At 38.3% G+C, this 6007-nt stretch overlaps 1 protein-coding gene across 1 annotated transcript in view; it reads left to right on the top strand.

Annotated features, from left to right (window-relative positions):
* The first annotated feature begins 5729 nt into the window (after window positions 1–5729).
* Window positions 5730–6007, top strand: part of LOC120551489 (SRC kinase signaling inhibitor 1-like) — a 157551-nt gene continuing 157273 nt past the window's right edge. The window contains exon 1 of the mRNA XM_039788955.1: window positions 5730–5983. The gene's annotated coding sequence lies outside the window, so the exon portion shown is untranslated. The remainder of the gene's footprint in view (window positions 5984–6007) is intronic.

The raw sequence follows: 6007 nt of genomic DNA, 5'->3' as shown, positions 1-6007 counted from the left end.
ATTTGTAATCCATGGCTCGATTCAAACGGGATCAAAAAATTATTTGCCTCTCCCCGTTCACTACCGTTCATATTTTTTCCGAGTTTAGGTCCCATGAGGTCCACCGGAAGGGGCGTGACTTTGGCTCTCTATTGAGAACATTGTTTATGTACACAGAGTTTACTGAAAAAGGTTTCTAACAACTCACTTTAGCGGTTGGTTTTTCCACTCGCTGCCATCTTTCCAGTCAAAAAGAGTCTCCATAGGAGGAAATGTCATTCTTATACGAGGCTCCTTTTTCAACTACAAGGTCAATACTGTTTTTCACTATCAACAAAACAACAAATAATCCGTGCATTTCTATGGAACTAAGCTTTAGGAGCTTTCCATCTTTCCTCTCCTCCCTGTTACGTTGCATTCAGAGATCGACTCTTTTTGACTGGCAAGATGTCTGCGAGCGGAAACAACAACTGCTGAAGTGGGTTGTTCATAACCTTTCTTTTTAGTAAACTCTGCGTACACAAACCATGTTCCCAATGCTGAGTTCATGTGTAGAGCCCCTGGTGATACTCCATGTTGTGTCGAGCCTTCTTAGTGTTTTAAAAATAGAGATTTTGATGCGACCGTAGCAGTGCCCCTATCTCTCCCATTCAAAAGGCCTTTTGACCGAAAACGAAAATACGGTCCATCTTAAAAGTGGCGCTTCCGTCATAAATATGCTTTTAAACCAAAGTTTGTCTCGAGTGCATTCACAAAAAGACCCAAGGTTGCATTTTGGCGAGAGTTTTAGTCTTTAACGAGAGCCCGCGGGCCGGAGAGTGAATGAAGAGAGGGAGCGCCGTTAGAACAAACCGTGAATCAGAGAATTCTCTTCTTCTTTCTTCTTTCTTTCGCCGTTTCATGTCTACTAGAAATGCAACCGTAGCAAGCATCACGCCATCATTATCCTCATTAATATTTTGAAGACGCTACTTTTTAGCCTAAATCACTGATTTGTACGTGTGTTTTTATTTTATTTTTATTTTATCACCCTGTGGCTAATGCGCTATGTACAGCACTTCTTACTTACTTACTTCTTACTTCTTACTTACTTACTTACTTACTTACTTCTTACTTAGCTTACTTACTTACCGCTCTTTTGCCGCACTTCTTACTTACTTGCCACTTACTTACTTACTTGCCCTTACACTTACCGCTGCCGCCTACTTGCCTTCTTACTTACTTACTTCTTACTTACTTCTTACTTGCCGCGCGCCTCTTACTTACTTACTTGCTTACCGCCTTGCCTTCTTACTTACGTTACTTACTTCTTACTTACTTACTTGCTTACTTGCTTTACTTACTTACCGCTTCTTACTTGCCCCACGCTCGCCGCTTCTTACTTACCTTACTTACTTACGCTTACTTTTACTTACTTACTTACTTGCCTTACTTCTTGCCACTTCTTGCTTACTTACTTGCCTTCTTGCTTTACTGCTTGCTTGCTTCTTGCTTGCTTGCTTACTTGCTTACTTCTTTACTTGCCGCCACTTGCTTCTTGCCCACTTGCTTATACGTGCCGCTTACTTACTGCTTTACTTACTGCTTACTTGCTTCTTACTTACTTCTTACTTACTTCTTGCTTACTTGCCTTCTTACTGCTTACTTACTTGCCCTTACTTACTTCTTGCCGCTTTACTTACCCGCTTCTTGCCCTTTGCCTTCTTACTTACTACTTACTTACTTCTTACTTACTTACTTCTTACTTCTTACTTACTTACTTACTTACTTACTTCTTACTTACTTCTTACTTACTTCTTACTTACTTACTTACTTCTTACTTTACTACTTACGTGCTTCTTACTTACTTCTTACTTACTTACTTACTTACTTCTTACTTACTTACTTACTTACGTACTTACTTCTTACTTACTACTTACTTACTTCTTACTTACTTACTTCTTACTTACTACTTACCTTACTTCTTACTTGCCACTTACTAAGAGATTAGTATTGGGCATCGAAAAAATAAAAAAATTTCGATTCCATCGGAATCGTTTCTTTATTGCAATCGTTCGGAGGATTTAGTTTCAGGTCTGATCGCGGGGCTCCAAATTTAACATGCGCAAAGTTTTGGTTTCCGTAGCGGCCAGGGCGCTGGTTGTGTTGCAGCCGCGGAGCGCAGTAAGCGGCGCTCTGGTGCGTCTTTATTTTACATTGGGGAAAAAGCCCCGTCAAACTGCAACCCACCTTTTTGTATTTGTGAAATAAGCGTGTGACCCGTTTCACCTCCACCACTCAAAGAATCCGAATCGATGAGAACCAGAAGAACCAGAACCAGAATCAGAATTCGAATCGTTAAAATCCAAATGATGCCCCAAACCCTAGTTCTCAGGGTGGTAAGACGTGGACTCCTGGGAAGCCTTTTTGAAGCGCACTGTCCTCTCCTCCTCCTCCTCCTCCTCCTCCTCCTCCTTTAGTGTTTTTAATTATTCCGACCACGTGTGTGCGGCTCCAGACGGTGGTCGGCTTTTATTGTTTTAATTAACGAGCTGCCGTCCCCGTGGCGACGGCTTAATTGGCCGCGTCGGGACAGACTTTTAGCGCACTTTGATTCTAGATCCATACAGCCGCGATGAGAGACGGAGGAGGTGCAGCAGCAGCAGGAGGAGCAGCGAAAAAAAAAGAGAAGGCAGCAGCAGCAGCAGGAGGAGGAGGAGGAGGAGGAGGAGAGAGGAGGAGGGAGGAGGAGGAGGAGGGGGAGGAGGAAGAGGAGGAAGAAGAGTAGGGAGGAGGGGGGGGGGGAGGAGGAGGGGGGGAGGAGGAGGAGGAGGATTGTGGCTTCACCAGATTTCACTGAAGAACTGAGCGACTGTGGCCACCGGGGGGCGCTCTGAGTCAAAGCTCAAAAGAGGAACCCCTTTGTTGTTGTTGTTGTTGTTGTTTTTTCAGCCGTGTAATGCCAGTAAATTAACACGTGTATTTTGTGATATTATAAACATGAACATGCCCCAGGTTGCAATCATGTAGCGTGAGAAAAGTCTCACTCCTCTGACCGTGGGATGTCTTGTACATTTAACGTTCTTATTTGTGCCTTCATTTACAATCTCACATGCTAATTAGAATCAACTTTAAGGACCATAGCCGTGACTTTCACTTGGCTATATTTGCACAGTTGATGGTGAAGGGCATTTTGTTGTGATGTTTAAACAACCAAATATATAACATGAAGAGGTTTTATGAGGGTACAGGAACACCAGAATACAGTTTTTTTGTTTAGTTTTTAATTTTGGCATTTGCTAAGCTGCTGTGGAAGACCAAACGATGTGGTTAAAGCTAGTAAGCAGACCTCAAGTTAAGACTTTTTGGTAACGCTTGGTGATTTTCCTTCTGTTTTCCCCCCCGGAAGTTTTCTGGTAATTTCATAACCTTCAGCTGGAGTCTGTAGACAAACAAATATGGAGTAAAGTCTCCAATTATGAATAAATGATCCTTTAATTAGTTCCAACATACATATTTAATTCCAGGTAACTTCTTGAAAAATGACACCCCTGTAAAATCACACTTTTCTGACCCTTTTGTTATTGGTGGTTGTGTGAAAATGTTTGCACTTATGCTTTGTTTTGCTTTTTATTACGAAGATCCATTTCTTAAAATGATATGTATTGTCATTATCCATTCAGTCCAGAGTTTACATGTTTTCATATTAAACAGATTTTCTGAAATTTAAAATGTTGCTTTTGTAGTCAACAATATAGCAAGACCACCTCTCTAAACTTCTCACATGGTTTTATTTAAACAATTGTTTGAGGTTAAATTTTCACAATATTTGACACCAAAAGCAAACAGAGAAAAGTCCTAAAAAATACAATGCAAATGTGTGTATCAGAACTTTATTGAAGATTAATATTTCACATATAAACATATTAATACTGGACAATACATTACTTGAGTAAATGTACTTTGTTACATTTCACCACTGGGAAGAAATACATAATTTAAACACTTTGATGGAAACAGTATCCCAACACTGAAAAGAAACTGCTGGTCTGTCTGATTTATGTTAGAGGATTATAAAACCATTATCAGGCCAAAACTAGACTTAAAAAACCCTGGCCTGAGTCCTGACGATCTGATTGGTGGAGAGACATAAGAGGCAGCCTGGAGGTTACCGTGGATCCTCCTGGCAGTCTGCCCGCTTCACAGATCCTCTTCACAAGCTAAAGAGCTGATGTCTCCACGGACTCTCTTTCTGTCCCTCTCTGTCTCTCTCTCTGTCCCTCTCTGTCTGTCTTTCTGTCTCTCTCTCTGTCTCTCTCTCTCTTTCTGTCCCTCTGTCCCTCTCTCTGTCCCTCTCTGTCTCTCTTTCTCTTCTCTCTCTCACAGCTTCTTGTGCCTCTTCTGCGTGACGAAGCCATTTCTGCGGCATGCCATTATATATATATATGGCATTTTCTGATGCTCTTGCTGTTATATATTATATATATATGGCACGTGCATCTGTCATATATGATATATATATATAACTTATGTTATATATATATAAACATTCATATCGACACTACATATAGTATATATATATATACTGTCCTCTGATATATATATATGTACATATAAATGTAGAAATTAATAATAGCAGTATATATGTATATATATATATAACATATTTTATATATACTATGGCGCATTCATAACATATATGCTGATATATATATATTACATATATATATATATATGGCTTAGCATTAAATATATATATATATATATACGATGCATATGTATTGCTTATATATATATGCATTCACTATATAACATTGTAGTATATATACTCATTTTTTTTGCATTAATATGCTTGATGCATATATATATAAATGTATATATGTGAAATGCTTGATATATATATATGTGTGTGCACTTCTCTGTGTATGATGCTTATATATAGAATATATGTGATATGCTCTCTCATGATGCATATGTAGGCAATATGCAATTAAAAATATGAGTTCTCAGTTCAGTTTGAAGCATTGTGAGACAGATCTCCACTCTCTGTGCATGCCTATATATATATATAAACATTATATATATATATACATATATATATATACATATATATATATATATGCATCACTCTTATATATGATATATATGTTGTGTATGTATATATGTCTGTTGATATGCTCTTGGTGATATATATATATATGCATATATATATGTAAAATATGTCCCTATGTATATGCTTGATGTATATATATATATGCATATATGTATATATGTGTATATATGTAAAATAGCAGTGCATATATATATATATATATATATATATGTAATATATGTATAGCAAACCAGCATTAAGCACTCTTTAGGTGATGTCTCTTATGATATATATATATATATACTATATGCCTATGGTTGTTTAGGAGATTAACTAGCTTGACCTCTCATTTGTGGCCGTGGAGGTTTAATGGCTGACACGTTTTTTGGTTAGTAGTGACACTGGATGTGAGATTGGAAGTAGAGGACTGAAGAAGACTGTGGACAGAGATATGGGTCAGGAAGGCTTCAAAGAGAGCTCAGACATGTGCTGCACATTTAGGAATGTATGAGCGGTCCAAATGTGACAAAGTGATATTAATTCAACAGCTCTTTAAAATCAGAGAGACGATGTATTAATATTTTCACGAGTTATATTAATACATCTGCAGGTTTTTAACTGCAAGAGTCAAATATTTAGAACGTAAAGTAGATGGGTTGAAAAAATAATTGAATCACCGCCCGGCTAGCCCGCGAGCTATAGGTGGTACAAATCGAACACACCCATAGTTCTCTTAGCAGGTGCGCATTATAAAAGTGTTCGATAAGGGGGAAAAAACGCCTAAAATGGCGCAGTTTTTTAAAAATTAAACTGGCGAACGAAAGAAGACCGAAAGAAGAAGAGTGGAGCGAAATGTTTACAAACTCAAAAAACGTGTTTGTTTTGTTTTTGCGTCGTCAGGATGAGCGCGCTAGCAAGCTAGCTAATGATAACGTAAGTTTAGCTCTTTTCTTTTGT

Source organism: Perca fluviatilis, chromosome 21 (genome assembly GCF_010015445.1).
Source record: "Perca fluviatilis chromosome 21, GENO_Pfluv_1.0, whole genome shotgun sequence".
Taxonomy (NCBI): domain Eukaryota; kingdom Metazoa; phylum Chordata; class Actinopteri; order Perciformes; family Percidae; genus Perca; species Perca fluviatilis.
Note: the sequence above shows the minus strand (reverse complement) of the source record. Positions and strands in the feature narration are given on the sequence as shown.